Source organism: Pinus tabuliformis, chromosome 9, assembly GCF_031772625.1.
Source record: "Pinus tabuliformis cultivar Carrire ecotype Pingquan chromosome 9, CPIR1, whole genome shotgun sequence".
NCBI classification, from domain to species: domain Eukaryota; kingdom Viridiplantae; phylum Streptophyta; class Pinopsida; order Pinales; family Pinaceae; genus Pinus; species Pinus tabuliformis.
Genome location: NC_142307.1, coordinates 1,466,265,182 through 1,466,283,555, shown reverse-complemented (window position 1 = coordinate 1,466,283,555; position 18,374 = coordinate 1,466,265,182).

Sequence of the window (18,374 nt, the reverse complement as noted above, 5' to 3'; positions counted from 1 at the left end):
TATCTTGCAAGTGTTCCAAGTCATTTTGGAAGTCGTCGTTTTCATATTTGTCATCTATCGATTTGTTAAATGTTATAGTTTCTGTTTCATTTGATTTAAAACTATCTATGTCAAATATTTGTTCAGTTTCTATTTCTACTGTGTGCATTGCGTCATCTATGTCACCCTATGTAGTTGTTGTAGCAAATTTGAAATTTTGTTCATTTTTCTTGACTATTTCTTCGAATGCAAGATATGCAGATTGCCAACTTGTGTGATGTTGCTTAATTGCAGTTTCACTTCCTCGATAAGGATGTATAACATTAATTGCTCTCTACAGTGATTTTCAATGTCCTTGTATTTGTTATATCTAACAGATTGAATGACATATGGTCTACTTGATTTTCTGTGTTCTTGTCCTTTCTTTGTATAACTAGATGCAAATTCTGCTAAGCATACATGTTCAATAGCGATAGGTCGTAGAACATAGTAGTCAATAATTGATGGGCACATTATGTCTTCTGAGTCATATGCTTCCTTTTGCAGGTCCTTTTTCCTCTTAAGAACAAATGCATGATCATCGGTAGGAGATGTGTTAATGAATACACACTTTCGTGAACTACAGTTTAGTGGGAGTGATAACACAATATGCATTGCTTGTTGTGCAGACATTTGTTGCAAGTTGACCAAAGCTTTCCCTAAAGAACTAATGGTATTTAGGATATCAGATTTTGTTTTCACATGATTATCGCGTATGTTTTTAAATGTTCTTGTGAGTATTTTATCTTCTTTTGTCATATAGGAACTGCAATACATTGCAGCTGCATATGAGTCAAGTACAAATTGGGAATCAGCGTTTGCAATCCAAATTCCTGGAATATGTTTTGCGAAGTTATTTGTCCCGGTGTCAACTGGTTTTCTTTGCAATAAGAGCGTTGTTCGATTTAGTGTACACTGGATAGCATGTATGTATTCATTGTGACTAGTCCAAGGTTGGCCAAAAAGCTATCAAATGTATCATTCTCACTGTATCTTGTGTTGTTTATTGTTTCGAAGATTAGCTTTGCATGTGATTTTGTTTTATCACTATCGAATTCAAGAGGCTCAAGTATTTTTGTTAATTTCATCGGTGGTATTGGGAAATTAAATCTGCAATTAGAATTTGCACGCTTCCTACAACTTTTTGTGTGACAATGGTGTTGTAGAACTCTAAGTTCACTTGCAAGTAAGAGTGAATTAGTTGACAAGTAATTGTCAAAAAATTGTTCGACTTCAATATTTGTAATTTGACCGTAGATTGGTGCAGATTTTATCCTAAGTAAACCATGTTCATGTTCACTGCCCCGGTTTTGGACTTAATTTACATAGAAGTGGTCAGTGAGCTCTCCATAATACTTGTGATCATGAGATATCAATTGATGTAGTGCATCCCTCCTAGATCTATAGTAATGTACACAAGTAACAGGGTCGTTTCTTATTAATGAGCTAGGTTCATTTTCATCAAGTTCATTTGTATTTGGTCTTCTAGTGATTTGTTTTATGTCTCTCAATGCATGCATTAAAGGATCCCAAAGATTCTCTGCACTGCTAAAGGAGACAAAGAAAGTGGGCAGCCCAAGTTGTCATATCATTGCATAGAGTTTGTTCCGTATTCGCTGGTGGTAGTCAGGTGAAAATACGATCTAGGTTTGGTTTTGACTTAACGTCTTTTGAAACTAGTTTTCTACCTTTCAACTGCCCTTTTCTAATTCTAATCCACATTGTATTCAAGCCCTGATTTATGATAATGCGGATTGCTTTATAAAACAGGTTTGTAGTATGATAAGAAAAATCCTGGTTTTTATGCACCACTTCCCAGTGAAAAATATTTTGATATGTAAAGTTTTTGGAGATGTCAGCTGGGCGTTTGTTGCCATAGAAAAGCGATGGGAAACTCATTTCTTCTGAGTACTTATCTTTGAAGATTCCTAATGGCATGTATCCGGCAAAAGGTGCAATTTAATTTGTTTATTTACAAGGTCATGGACAGTGTGTGCATCAATGAATCCATGGACCAATGTTTTTGTCGTTGGTTCATCGTTTTCTTGGTTATCATGTTCGCTATCTTCAGCTTCACTTGAACTTTGATATGCCTCTTGGTTTTGTAGGAATGCCTCTTTCCAATTGTCATTTATGGTAGCGTTCTTGAGCTTGTAAAGCATCATTTTGCATAATTGTTTTAATGCTTTCATCACTTTGTGAACTCGAACTCGACCAAATGCATAAGCACTTTTGAACCTTAAACTCTTTTTGAGAACAACGACAACCGTGTCAGTGTCCTTTATAATTCGAGGCAATGCAGATTGAATTCTGGAAATGTTAGTGGGGACATTGATGACTCCTCCAGTTAAGCCTAGTTGCGGCTTCTTATGTCAATGTCCCATTTCTTTTATTTGCAAGAAGGGCAATCTTAATGCAACTAGTCTTTCTTCTAGTTCAGTGAGTTGTGTGAGTGTTCTAATGGCATTGTTTCCTCTTATTTGTTCAAGAACTGCATATTTAGCAATTGTTTCATGTTCAATTTCTTTTTTGCAGTGTTTACAAATGTAGCAATTTTCAACACGAGATTTAACATTCTCGAAACTAGTTGATAGTTTCCTAATCTTATTTTGTTTTGCTTGACTTTCTTGTTTCACAAAGTAGATGTCTCTTTTGAAAAACGTTGTTTCACATGATGAACAATTGAAAATAGGTGTGTCAGTTACTTGTCTTTTATATATTTGATCAAACTTTGATAATTCTGTTAATTTGTTCATTGATCTTGATTGAATCGATAGGCCTCATTTTCCTGATTTCTTTGATTGTGCTGAAAGATCCTTTGATCTTGTTGCAAATGGATTGTAGTCCATGTTTTCTATGACTATTTCTTGTTTCATTGTTGTTGTGTTGAATGCAAGTCTTATTTTCTACGTTTTCGATTTTTTCCGAATAATGCCTTTAAGCAAACGCAAAGATAAACTTTTTGTCTCTTTGCCTAATGGACAAGGAATTACAATTTCTGTTTGTGCGTTGTTTCTAATATGTTTTTTCAAGTTTCCAAGTGATCGAAATCTCAGTGTCTCAGATTTTCCTGATTTCTTTGATTGTGCTGAAAGATCCTTTGATCTTGTTGCGAATGGATTGTAGTCCACGTTTTCTATGACTATTTCTTTTTTCATTGTTGTTGTGTTGAATGCAAGTCTTATTTTCTGTGTTTTCAATTTTTTCCGAATAATGCCTTTAAGCAAATGCAAAGATAAACTTTTTGACTATTTGTCTAATGGACAAGAAGTTACAATTTCTGTTTGTGTGTTGCTTCTAATATGTTTTTTCAAGTTTCTAAGTGATCAAAATCTCGGTGTGTCACTAACATCTTCTGTGTGTGGTGTGTCACAAACATCTTCTGTGTTTTCTAGAACTACTTGTTGTTCCATTGTACTTTTGTTATATTGAATGCCTATCTTTTGCCTTTTCAAATTTTTTTGAGCAATGTCCTTAAGCACATGCAAATATAAACTTCTCTTGTGCTTGTTTAAATGACAGTCACTAACATCTTCTATGTTTTCTAGAACGACTTGTTGTTTCATTGTAATTTTGTTATACTCAATGCCTATTTTTTTTCTTTTCAGATTGTTCGGAGCAATGTCCTTAAGCACATACAAAGATACACTTCTCTTGTGCTTGTTTAAGTGACAAGATGGTTTTAATTTAGCTTCAATAGATTGACATTTTGTTTCAGGTTGCAGTTCAGTATTGTTCTTTGAGGTATCGGCTTGTTGTTGGAAGGTACAATCAATTGTAGGCTACCTACGAACCAAAGGCTCGAAGTGCCCATTCATAGGATCCTCGTCATGGAATAATATGTCACGAGTATTTGTTGTAACACTTGAATTGAAGTGCAAATACACTCTCATCTTTGTTTTGGACCAAACCCTAATTGGAATTTTCAGCCAGCTTGAGAGCCAATGGATACAGAAAATATTTCCCCATAGACCTCTAGATGCCAAGGGTATATTGTTTGAGGCAAATCTAGCCATTTTGTCTAAATAGATCTCACGGTTGCTAATGTTATGCATTTCTTTAAGTGAGGCTTCATGCAGTTCATGTTCATAAGACAAAATTGCCTCACTATCTTGTTTTTCGAGACAGTCTCTAAAATATTCTATTGTTCCTTTCCTTAGCTCTACTTATGTGTATCAGAAATCTAGCAAAAGTTCTAAACTATCGAATAAACAGTCTCCAATTAGATATGAGAAATTGTCCACATGAAATAAGTGATGCTTTTGCAATACTAATTGCAAATTGTGTTTCTCAGACATAGGAGACATGATGAAGACTAAGTGTTCGATGCAATATTATGTTTAGTGATGCAATGCAATTACAAGTCATAGAATCATAATAGCAAGTTAAACAATGAAAATGAATATAGAACGGGAAGTGATTGTGTGTACCTTTGGAACTGCAAATGTCTACTGAGCTGCTCAGACTGCTTATGTCAGTTAGCATCTAATGCAAGTTTTGATACCAAAGTTCAAAATACGACTGCCAAGATAAAAAAGAACCTGCAGAACCGGCTGTACGTTAGGAACAGTCATTGTAAATGTATTGATCAATTTATATCAATCCAATGACCAGTTAAAGACAGCTTCAATTTAATAAGTGAAATCCAGAAATTAGAGAGTTGAACAATGAAAATGAATATAGAACAGGAAGTGATTGTGTGTACCTTTGGGACTGCAAATGTCTACTGAGCTACTCAGACTGCTTATGTCAGTTAGCATCCAATGCACAATTTTGATACCAAAGTTCAAAATACGATTGCCAAGATAAAAAATAACCTACAGAACCTGTTGTACGTTAGGATCAGTCATTGTAAATGTATTGATCAATGTATATCAATCTAATGACCAGTCAAAGACAACTTGAAATTAATAAGTGAAATCAAGAAATTAGATACTTGCTAGGTTCTGCAATCCAAATTCCCAATACTGCATAATCAAACTAATGAAAGGAATGCACCAGACCTTAGGAAAAATTAAAAAGTACCCCTGTCAAGAAAATTATAACCTGGGGTGGAAGAGATCTGTCACGTGTGTCACATGTCGACTGCTAAATAAACTAAAATGAAAAGGAAACAGAGTTCTGATCTCATGTCAAAAAAGTAGAAGAAAATGGGCGAACAGAAATGTAAAGGCGGAGAGCTGGTGGAGAATAAACGGAGTACGGAATTTCCAATGACTGTATTAAAGCTTATAATTTTTCTTATCAAAACAGAAGGATGATTCATTCTGTTACTAGAGTTAGATGCTTTCGCTTATTGATGCCTGTAGAATGTATTGATCAATGTATATCAATCCAATGACCAGTCAAAGACAACTTAAAATTAATAAGTGAAATCAAGAAATTAGAGCATAATCAAACTAATGAAAGGAATGCACCAGACCTTAGGAAAAATTAAAAAATACCCCTGTCAAGAAAATTATAACCTGGGGTGGAAGAGATCTGTCACGTGTGTCACATGTCGACTGCTAAATAAACTAAAATGAAAAGGAAATAGAGTTCTAATCTCATGTCAAAAAAGTAGAAGAAAATGGGCCAACAGAAATGTAAAGGCGGAGAGCTAGTGGTGAATAAATGGAGTACGGGATTTCCTATGACTGTATTAAAGCTTATAATTTTTCTTCTCAAAATAGAAGGATGATTCATTATGTTACTAGAGTCAGATGCTTTCGCTTATTGATGCCTGTAGCTACTATAAGATAGAAAATCTCCACAAGTTAGCTCAATACATTGACATCATTTATCTCAGTGGAATGTATAAATGCATTAATGCTTTTGCGCTACTGTCCAATACTGAAGAACAAGGTGATGAGCTTTTACTAATAATCCATTGTCCTAGGTCTCCTTTACGCACAGGAGACTAGACCCCTTTTTCTTTATGAATGCAATTTGGCTAGGAACAATAGGAGAACTATGCCTCTTCCTTTATTTGTATGATGAGAATTTTGAAAAGGAGCTGGAAGTTCAACAGAGAGATAAATGTCCAAGGCCATGACTTGATCCCAACTTTGATCAGAATTTCCATATGACTTGCCAAAATACCATAACGACTTATGGACTACAAGGATACCACATACCAATACTTTTTCTATTGCTGACTGTATGCATGAATATATATATGTTGATGCCAATATAGGTCTGACTTGCAAATATGATGCCATCTCAATAGTACCTACCTCATGCAAAAATCATACCTCATGTAACTAGTCTTACATAGCGATCATTGCCAATCATATCAGTTATAGCCAGTAAGCTTATAATTTTTCTTCTCAAAACAGAAGGATGATTCATTCTGTTACTAGAGTCAGATGCTTTCGCTTATTGATGCCTGTAGAATGTATTGATCAATGTATATCAATCCAATGACTAGTCAAAGACAGCAAACTAATGAAAGGAATGCACCAGACCTTAGGAAAAATTAAAAAATACCCCTGTCAAGAAAATTATAACCTGGGGTGGAAGAGATCTGTCACGTGTGTCACATGTGGACTGCTAAATAAACTAAAATGAAAAGGAAACAGAGTTCTGATCTCATGTCAAAAAAGTAGAAGAAAACGGGCCAACAGAAATGTAAAGGCAGAGAGCTGGTGGCGAATAAACGGAGTATGGGATTTCCTATGACTGTATTAAAGCTTATAATTTTTCTTCTCAAAACAGAAGGATGATTCATTCTGTTACTAGAGTCAGATGCTTTCGCTTATTGATGCCTGTAGCTACTATAAGACAGAAAATCTCCACAAGTTAGCTCAATATATTGACATCATTTATCTCAGTGGAATGTACAAATGCATTAATGCTTTTGCGCTACTGTCCAACTGAAGAACAAGGTGATGAGCTTTTACTAATAATCCATTGTCTTAGGTCTTCTTTACGCACAGGAGACTAGACCCCTTTTTCTCTATGAATGCAATTTGGCTAGAAACAATAGGAGAACTATGCCTCTTCCTTTATTTGTATGATGAGAGTTTTGAAAAGGAGCTGGAAGTTCAACAGAGAGATAAATGTCCAAGGGCATGACTTAGATTCTTAATAAATACCTACTCCAAGATAGAGTGTGTTGAACCAACTTCGGGAAGGTGTCAACGATATCACTAGTCTATGCCATTCATGGTTTCAACCCTACTCAGTGATGAATCTAGCCCAGCAGCACATAGATGTTTGAACCAGTGGTTATTTAGCACCTAATTACTGTATGTTGAGGAAATACATTCAGAAATTGTGCCCTAGCCATTGAAAACCTGAGTTAAATCCTAGGAAGATGCTAAGTTTCTTTTATGGGGAAGCCAAAGTTTAGAGTCCTGGTATTAATTTTCATTATAACCTCCATGCAAGACATGTATCATGACCTGATTATGAGCTGGAGGAGAGTAGAAGCCTGTCATCTTCATATTCAAGATTCCCTGTTTGAATATTTCAATCAGATTCTTAATAAATACCTACTCCAAGATACATTGTGTTGAACCAACTTCGGGAAGGTTTCAACGATATCACTAGTCTATGCCATTCATGGTTTTAGCCCTACTCAGTGATGAACCTAGCCCTACTCCACATAGATGCTTGAACCAGTGGTTATTTAGCACCTAATTACTGTATGTTGAGTAAATACATTCAGAAATTTGTGCCCTAGCCATTGAAAACCTGAGTTAAATCTAGGGAAAATATGTGCTCATCCGATGAGCAGAAGCATAGCTTCTAGGGGCTGAAGAATTGGGCCCAAAACAGTTTGAGCTCTTTTTATTGTACCATAGAGCGGGCTGCTCTTATGCTCATAAAACCAATTCAAGGTATTGTACCAGGTATAATATTAACTTGTATTTGAACCTTGGTATAGCAAATTCAGCCTTTTCATGCCAATTTATGACTATTTTTATGGAAAATTCGACGAATACTTTCTATGATGCTACAAGTGAAGGTAAATGTCTCTATCACATTGTGTCAACTGAAAAACTGAAAAACAAGGGTTGAATGACTAGTCACACAACTTAAATTGTCAAAAGAAAACTCGAATTCCTATTTTATAGCAATTAATGACCAAATGATTTAATCTTTTATAGCAATTAATGACCAAATGATTTAATTGAAACAGGGTGCCCTCCCTGCCCAGTCAATATATCCAGGCCAAGAGCTTTCTCTTCATGGGTGAGGGTGTGGTTGCCAAGGGGCTATGATGCATTTAAAAAACCATTGCTTCTGAGACACCAAAAACTTCTGAGGTACCAACCGTAACAAAATGAGAGGATTGTACAAGCAGAATATGCAAGAGTCTTGATGCACCTAATTTAGTTACATAAATTCAGAAAGACTTATAGATATAATGTAATTTGACCAATATTTAGATGTCAAATGCAGCGATTGCTTAAGTAATCATAATTATTTAACAATAGCAGATGATATTGTTTTAGTAATCATGATTTTTTAACAATAGCAGCTGAGGTTTAAAATTTTGAAGGGTGCAACTGAAGACCTAATTCTTGCGAATAACCACAGAGTGCTAGTACTAATTGCAATTACATTCGGTTAGAGTCCTGGTATTAATTTTCATTATAACCTCCATGCAAGACATGTATCATGACCTGATTATGAGCTGGAGGAGAGTTTAGAAGTCTGTCATCTTCATATTCAAGATTCCCTGTTTGAATATTTCAATCAGATTCTTAATAAATACCTACTCTAAGATACATTGTGTTGAACCAACTTAGGAAGATGGTTTGCAAGATAAACAGTTCTTAGGCACAGTAGAAATGGGAAGAGAAATACATATTCTCCTTCAGGCTCCTAAATGCCCGTTAATTCAAGACGCCGGGAGAGCAAATGGTAACCGTAACTTGCCAGGGTGAAAAACAAACCATTGCCAAGATGAAAACTGAAATCGTACACAGCCTAGGTAAAAAACTCAAATCCTACAGAGACTGAAATATATCAAAAACTAAATCGTACACACCTTACGTAAAAAACTGAAACCCTGCAGAGGCTAAAATATATCAAAACAATGTAATAACATAAATAGTACCTGAAATAGACTAATGTAGTGGAGCCCAAGCAAAAATAAAAGCGGAAGTGAGGTAACCACGAAGTCATTTCTAACTTTATTATATAACAACAAAAGTAACTTACACGTAGCAGACGCTGCATGCATAATGTGAAATGGAATGAAATGTGTACACAATGAATAATTAGCAGGTAACACGTACAAATGACTTGACTTACGTTAACCTCCATCAAATCAGCGTCGCAGTAGCTTCCCAAACAGATGGCAGCAGCATTGCTCTTCTTGCTACCTTAGGTGATGGCCCAACAGATGTTGGGGATAAATTTAGTACATATAGGAGGGGTTCGGACACGTAAATCTAGAGGGACTGAATGGAGGGTCTCCCAGGTACAGATCAGCTAGAGATCCCAGTTGCTTACCTGAGCATATTAGACTATATCTACGATTTCTTTATGTATGTTATAACGCTTTAGCATTAATATAAAGATTAGAATTACTAAGCTTGCTAATTTATAAGCTGAGGGGAGGCTTCATTAACTTACTGCCTTTGCTTTAATGAATTTTCCCTGCTTGCTAAGCCATATAACCTACTGAGCTTAGGATCTTACCAGCCATTCCGCCATTGCTATTTTTGCTATTCCCCGAGATTTCATGGCAATCAAATTTGGTTTTCTCCTCAGTGCGCTTTCCTGTAATCGGCCAGCTTCCAAAAACCAAGTACAGATCAGCTAGAGATCCCAGTCGCCTACCTGAGCATATTAGACTATATCTATGATTTCTTTATGTATGTTATAACGCTTTAGCATTAATATAAAGATTAGAATTACTAAGCTTTCTAATTTATAAGCTGAGGGGAGGCTTCATTAACTTACTGCCTTCGCTTTAATGAATTTTCCCTGCTTGCTAAGCCATATAACCTACTGAACTTAGGATCTTACTAGCCATTCCACCATTGCTATTTTTGCTATTCCCTTCATGGCAATCAAATTTGGTTTTCTCCTCAGGGCGCTTTCCTGTAATCGGCCAACTTCTAAAAACCTATTGTCGCGGCATCATGAGCTGGGCATCTGTCTCTAGCTGCTGGCTGGCTATGGCTGCTCAGGAACCTTAGTGTACGACCTCAGCTGTTTCCCCAGAACAAGTCCTGCTAATCACGCTGCACCACAACACTGTCATCACTGTTGCACCTTCACCAATGTCAGTTTGAGTGCTCTTTCAGCATCAAGAACAACAGGTATGCACCTGGATGATATGCGATGAACGGATTTGGACAAGCATCTGCCTCTGGTGAGGGGGTTCCTGTTGGTGGTTCTGGGTCATCAAGGTAAATTGAATTAACTAGGGTAGGAAGGGGTGCAGCTTCCACTGGCGTTGGATCCCTAATAAATGGAACTGAATCTACATCCACGAGGCACGGTAGCACGAGTGTTTCTTGGTCGAGTGGATCCAGTTGAACCAGAACGAGCTGCACTCGAATCTCTTTGAATCAGAAGGGCCTGCTGGTAGGGCAATCGAAGGAGGAAAATAGGCGGGTTGAGTGAAGCAGGCAGGGACAATTAGAAAGCCAGAGCAAAAGCGGCTAGAGATCTCGGTGCTTGGTCCAGATTAAGCAATTGATCGCGGTGATGAGTAGGGCAATCGAAGGAGGAAAATAGGCGGGTTGAGTGAAGCAGGGAGGGACAGTTAGAAAGCCAGATCTCGGTACCTGGTCCAGATTAAGATATTGATCTCGACATCCTTTCAGGTCGACAGCTCAAAATCCGGTCTCAGTTAATTCGGCTCCGCCATGCACGAACAGCTGCAACGCCTGCATGCAGAACACCTGCCTGCCAATACGCCCAAACTAAAACTGCAAATAATTCAAACTGGAAATTATCCAAACTAATGTTAAGTAATGCTAACATTAATATATGAAATCGTCTGGCGGTCAACAATAATAAACACGGCTAAGGAAAATAGTCTATGCTCCGGCCTCTCCCGCCTCGGGAAGAGGCCAAATAAGATGGCAAACCAGAAGACTTTGGTCATCGTCGCATGGAGCATTTGAAAATTTTTCTCTATCCACCGCATTCTCCGAAATAACACTTCAAATTAATGCTAAATCAACCCATTTAGATTACTATAGTCCCTGGCCATTGCTAGATGGCAGGGACTAATAATGGGGAAGATGTAATGAAAACATAGAAAAATATAAAGAGTGCAACGCAGGTTTAAATAAGTAAAAATAACAATATAAAACAAACAAATAAAATGGAACGTGCCAACTCGCAAAAGGACTTTGAACGGGAGCAAAAACGGGAAAATATATAAAGAATAATGATGATGTAATGAAAACGTAGAAAAATATAGGGAGTGCAATGTAACTTTAAAGAAGTAGAATAACACTAGAAAACAAAGAAATATAATGGAACGTGCGAATTCATAATTATAGTGTTTAAGAAAAGAAAGATGGGAATATAGAAAAAGGTATAGTAATTGGTATAAAAAAAAGTGGTTAAAAAAAAGGGTGAAGATTGAAATTTAAATGAAGTAATATGGAAAGTATAATGAATAGAGATATCATGGGGTGAGTAAAAGGGAAGAAATTGTAATTAAAAAAAAAAAAAAAATTTAAAGTGTTTTTTATGGTTTTTTAAATCAAAAGTGGATTATCTATATATATAAATAATTGTCAAAATAAATGAGAAAATCTAAAAACCAACATTAATATAAACTAATATAAACTAATTTCATTACATCTATATTATTTTTTTATACATTATAGTGGGTTAAATAATTGTTAATATGAGTTTAAATTACAAATTTGTAATGGTAAAATGCAATTAATTTTTAATAATAAAATGAAAATTTTAAAATTATTTTATATGATTGGAATATGATATTTTTAAATATTTTTCTTTTGTTTAATATAAAAATATAATTTGTGACTATTTAAAAGTAATTATTCCTGTATTTACATTTTTAAAAGAAAATAAGTTATTTTAAGAGTATTTAGTAGTATTTGTATAATGAATATTAAAAAAGTTATTTTAAGAGTATTTAGTAGTATTTGTATAATGAATATTAAAAACATTTAAAAGAAATTATTAAAATTAAGTTTACTTGTTTTGGTTTATTATTATTATTATTATTTAAAAGAAATTATTTCTTCTTCTATTATTATTATTATTATTATTATTATTATTTAAAAGAAATTACTTTTTTTCTTCTTTTTCTTCGATAAATATTTAAAATATACTTCTTCTTCTTGATATGATAATTTTATCTTTTTTTTTTGTTTAATATAGGAATATAACTTGTGAGCTTTTAAAAGTTAAAAATAATTATTCATATGCTTACATTTCTAAGAGAAAATATGTATAAAAAATTGATCATTAAAATAAATTAAAAAATAAATATTTTTATTTTTTTTTTTCTTTGTAAAGTGGATTATACTTAATGAAAGAAGAAACCATATGTAAAAAACAAGTCTTATAAGTTTTCGTTGAATATAGAAATTATCCTTGGTATTGAATAAAGACGTTGATGTTGAAATAAATGTGAATAACTAGGTTTATATTTAAATATGAGATTAATATAGCGAACAACATCATGGTAAGGTTATAGAGATATTAGTCTAGATATCGTAATTCATATAGAAGTAAAAAATTGAAATTGACATTCAAATGTACTTTGAAATCAATCCAATGATCTTAGTTGATATATATTAATAGACTATTTTGAAGAAAGATAAGTAACATCTATGTATGCAAATAATGCAATGCATTTTTAAGTGAAAAGGAAGACCAAGGTTATTTGTAATCATAATCCTATCAAATACCATCAATATCAATTAGTCTATTAACATAAAAAGATATCATTTACACTTCTTTAACAATAAACAAGTAGACATAGATGCCCAAATCAACGAATCTTTCTAATTCAAAATAAATCACCCCATTGATTTCAATCTATATTTTTCGTCATTTTCAGATCAATGCGTCGTGAAATTTACATTTTTTTTTAGATTCTTAATGTTTGTTGGTGGGAAAAGTCGAAGCTACACAGAGAAATTGTAACAATTGAAAATATGTATAAAGAGGTAGATAGGATGAGGAAAACATGCCTGTAGCATTACAAGTCTACTCATCATTAAATAGATTTTACATAGATAAGAAATTTTCTAGAATCACCTATAATTAATACCTTCTAACTCTATCTAAAATTTGCATGAGTTTCCCAGAAATATTATCACTAATAGTTACTAAAAATAACATTCTAGAAATGAGTTGAAGTATTATACAATTGGAAAAGTAAACTAATTAACATGAGAGATTATTCTCTAACATTCTTCCTTGATCTTAACTATTACATTCACTAGTATTATCCATGCCCCCATAATTAAAACCATTAGTTCATGCTAATCTAGGTGTCAAATAGTAGTACAATATGTGAGATTAAATAAAAAAAAAATTAATTCTCCATACTGGGGCAAGTTGTTCTTGGCTCTATTTTTACAAAAATTTTCTTATTTTTTCTCGAAACTCTATATTCTACTTATTTTTTCTTGTTTTGTAATTCGCCTTTACTTTGGTCTTCTTCTTAAATATTTCCTCATCTTTAGTATCATCCTAATCTAATTAATTTTATACATCTACTTGTATCTCAACTATTATTGATTGAATGTTTCCATCAACCTTTGTAAAAAAAAAAAATATTCATGTTCTTTCATCTTATCTTCCATTGTCACATACTCTTCAAGAAATATGATGCTTCTCCTTGATTTCTTTGTTCCTTCTTGTGATGCAACTATGGTAGCTTTTTCATATCTTCCTTTGCAAGGAATCTTTAACAATAAATAATATAACCACATAATCAGTTTCAACTTTCACTAATAGGTTTTTATGCAAAGCTAGCTTTAATTTCATCATTGACATGTGTATCTAGACACTTAGCTTCACTATTTTTACCATGTTCATGCAACGCATCTTCTACAAAATCACCTTTTTCTTTTTAATGTCTTCAATTTTTTCTATATTTTTTAGGTTACCTATATTCTCCATATCTTGTATGTATTCTTACTCTTCCATTTCCCATTCTACAACTTCTCTTGTTACTTATGCAATATCAGGATCTCCTCCTTCTCTCATTACAATGACAGTTTCATTAACATTTGCAACACTTTGTTGAACAATGTTACTCCTCCTCTGAGTGTATACCATTTCTAGAATATTCCAATCTTCTCTATATGTGACTGTTGTCACAATCTTGGGAAGAATATTGTCAGCTAAACCTTTTTTGGATGCTTCATTTTTCTTCATGTCTACAAAATGTTTATCCCTTTGATCTTGTGTCATAACCTCATAGAATAACTACCTTGAGGGTTTGTTAAACCCATTTGAAAAAAACTTCCATAAATCATATATTCCTAGTTTGGTTCTTATTATAATGGTCCAAAATTGAAATCTTTTTCCATTGGTCATAAATGATCACAAATAAATGGCCCATATTTAAAATGTAAAGAAATTCATTAAGATATTTCTCAAGTAGCTCAAATTACCTTCAAATGAAAATAACATTTAGATACTTTACAAAGGTATGAACCCCTCCTAAACCTCAAGAGACCACTATTATGTAACCAAATTACATATGTAATATGATTTCTTCGAAACAAAATGTATGTCTATAACTCAAAACTGTTGAAATCTAAAAATGATGGCCTACTCAATGCATAACCTTCCAAAAGGTGATTAGCTTATACCTCAAAACTATTAAACTCTAAAATCTATGGATTATTCAATGCACAACCTTCCAAATGGTGAACTATTAACATGTTTTTTAATGCACATAATATGGCGGATTGTGTCATGGGATTTTCCTAGATTTTAAGAAGCTAACACATTGCACAGACTACTCACAAAAAAAATTGTATATTACTCACCAAATCACAGAATTACATCAAGTATATATGGTGATTATGAGATACCATAATTTCTAATCTAAGATATTGATTGTTGAGAAAATATCTCAACAATCCAACCAATCAACAAACCAAATCTACATGTTTAATATTGTAACCTTTATTTCCAAGTTCCTTAATTCTTACATTAACACATAAATCACAAATGTTTGATATGGTCTTCATCAATAATTACATTTCTCTGGAATCTCATAGAAAACGCTCTTTCTTCATTGTCACATTAGCTATCACTTAACCTCCATTTAAAAAAATTGTTCATAACCATCGTTCATGAACTTGCAAGATCAACAATATTGACCAACTCTTCTCATCAGGGATTCAACGATAAGAGATATCAAGTAATGAACCACTCTATGGACATACCACCATCTGTTAGATATTTCTCTTTTTTCTATCCATTAATTGGTATGAGGGTGGTCTATATACTTAATATGTTCAGAAGCTGATTAAACAACTTGTCTTGTCTCACATACATCGATGTCATAAAAATAACCTGTAGTTGATGCTCTGGAATCCTAAAGCATGACAAGAACCACAAACATGTAATGAATTCACATAATCAAATTTTTGATATGTTCTCTCGCCACCAAAGAGCATCAATAACCAAAAATTTAAATTATGCAACACTGTTCAATAATTAGTTTTGCACATTTTATTTTAAAAACCAAATCAAACTAAAAAAAATACTATAACAAATTTGGTAGTGATATCAATATGTATAAAGAACTAGAAAACATTATTGTTGGAATGTGTATAAGCATCCTACACTTATGGAATGATGACCTCTTAGATTATTGGGTCAAGCCTGCCTTTCCAAATTAATTTTTCAAACTAATATTATTATGATGAATACCTTGCCATATCATGCTTATTGAAGCAAACCAACCAATGATTAGATACATCACCATTTGTCAACCAATTGGTGCATGCCTGCTCATGAATTCATGAACTCTATTTTAGTTGTTGCTACATATTTCCATGCCCAAAAGTTGCGAAGCAGTTGTAACCATATCCTATGAGGAAGAGGCCTGACTGCAAGATCCCATCTACCATTGTATTAGTCACATATCTACCTTGCCACAACAAGATGTGATTTTGCAGATCGAGCTAGAATTTATGTAAGCACATCTCGTGAGAAAATGTTCCCAGTGTTTTGAAGCCTAACATATGTATCCGCATAAATTCTCCTCCAATCATCTTAAAAACTATGCAAAGGGATATTTTCCTTAGGAAAATCTATGTTGCATCTTATTGTTTTGATACTGCTGCAAAATCTAATGCGCCTGCAACAATACCTACTCTTTCTTAGTCATTTTTTCCATCCACACTTACGAAGGAGGTAGAACATTTAATGGGACAATGAATGGGTCTCCTTAACCTAATCATGTTGGGGAAATCATGGAAAAAAATCAAAGGCATAAATAAATTGCGAGGTGAAAACTTGTGGTAGCGATCATTCTCTAATAATATTACTCGTATCAATACACATCAAGGAAAAGTAGTTGTTGATTGATGATGTAGAAAATTCCAACAAATCCTCCCATGTAGGTCTCCAAGCACATGTCTCTCCACATTGTAGATCCATACTAAGATGGGTGAAGAAATCCTTTAATAAGACAACCTCCTTCACTACTGAATAACATCCATGGAAACATGCACAACATTCACATCTCAACAAAGTCCTTTCCTAAATAGAGGTTGTTGAGTATCAATTTTGTGACTTTCTTGGATGTGATATTGTAGGCACTGAGCAGAGCAAGGATGCCATAGGCTGGGGCTAGACACAATGATCGTATTTTTCTTTCTTCCTATATACATTCACCAGGCAGTCGAGCACATTTGACAAGCACGGAACACTCAAAACTCACACCCACTAATATTTTTCTTACATTGAATATATATACATAGTAGGGATTTGATCTTCAGAATTATTCCATCTCCATGGGTTGTCCCTAAAGGGAGTCAAGAACCAACCAATTCATATATTACTCACTAAATCACACAATTATATCAAGTATATATGGTGCCTATGAGATCCAACAATTTCTAAATTAAAATTTTGATTGTTGAGAACATATTCCAACAACCCACAGGGGCTTAACTCAATGAACCTTTCACATATCATGTGTGCTCATGACATACTAAAAAATACATCTAATTTGACTACATATTGGAAAATACCACTAATAATCACATTATTAACTTCCTAGCAATACAAACCCAGTACAATTTCCCAATTTAAAAAACCCCTACTTTCAATAGATATTGTAGGTATCAATTCCCTCATTAACATTTCTTATACCCCTTTATATTTTTCCATTAACTTTGAGCTCCATTTTTTATACCTACCAATATAAAACCTTTTAGCGTATAATATATGTTCAATATATTATGTTATTTTTTCCTCAATATATAACCCCCAATATGAATGCACATGGTATGGTGTTGCTTATCTAGTGAATACCCTTTGCAACAACCCAACCACTCAACAAACCAAATCTACTTGTTTATTAATTTAAACATTATTTCCAAGTATTATGATGGACTCGATGCACAAAGACAATCATTGATAATGATTATTATGGCAACAACAGTGGATGTATCTTAGGCTTTGTGTAAAACAATCAATTATGCCTCATTTCCCCTATGCCTCAGCATCTATAGTGTGTCTCGTGATATGGTCAGGCTCCTCTAACTCATAATGGTGACAATTTGGGGTTCTCACTATGGCAGCGACTCGATTCACCTCGTAATATATCAAAGACTCTTTCTCTTAGATTCACAATCTTCTTTGTTCTCCCCTTTATGAAGAGTCTTAAATTGGTTTTGATATTCAAACCCTCATATCTTGCAATCGACTATTCTCTCCACTCTGTGAAGAGCCTTAAACTTGCTTTGATACCATGGAAATATTTACAAAGAGGTGCAGGTAATGAGGAAAAGACATTCACGTCATTACAACCCTTTCCCATCATTAAATAGATTTTATATAGACCAGGAATTTTCTAAAATCACCGATAATCAACTTCTAAAATATATATAAAATTTGCATGAGTTTCATAAAAATATCCTCAATGCTAGTTGTTAAAAGTATTTTTTTTTAAATATTGGAAATATCCTTTTTGCAAGTCATTAAAAGTAACTTTTTAAAACACAATATGTTAACTAGACTAGTTAACATGAGAGATTATCCCCCCCATCATGGGTGTGAATGCAGAGTCTTCCAATTGACAACACGGGTTTGGGCGACTTGGCTCTCATTTTGGGGGGGCATGTTTCAACATCAGCTCAATTGTACACTCCATTAAATTCACTCATGCTTCGAGCCCTCACCGTCATTGCGAACCAGCACCATAGTGTTTGGCTTAT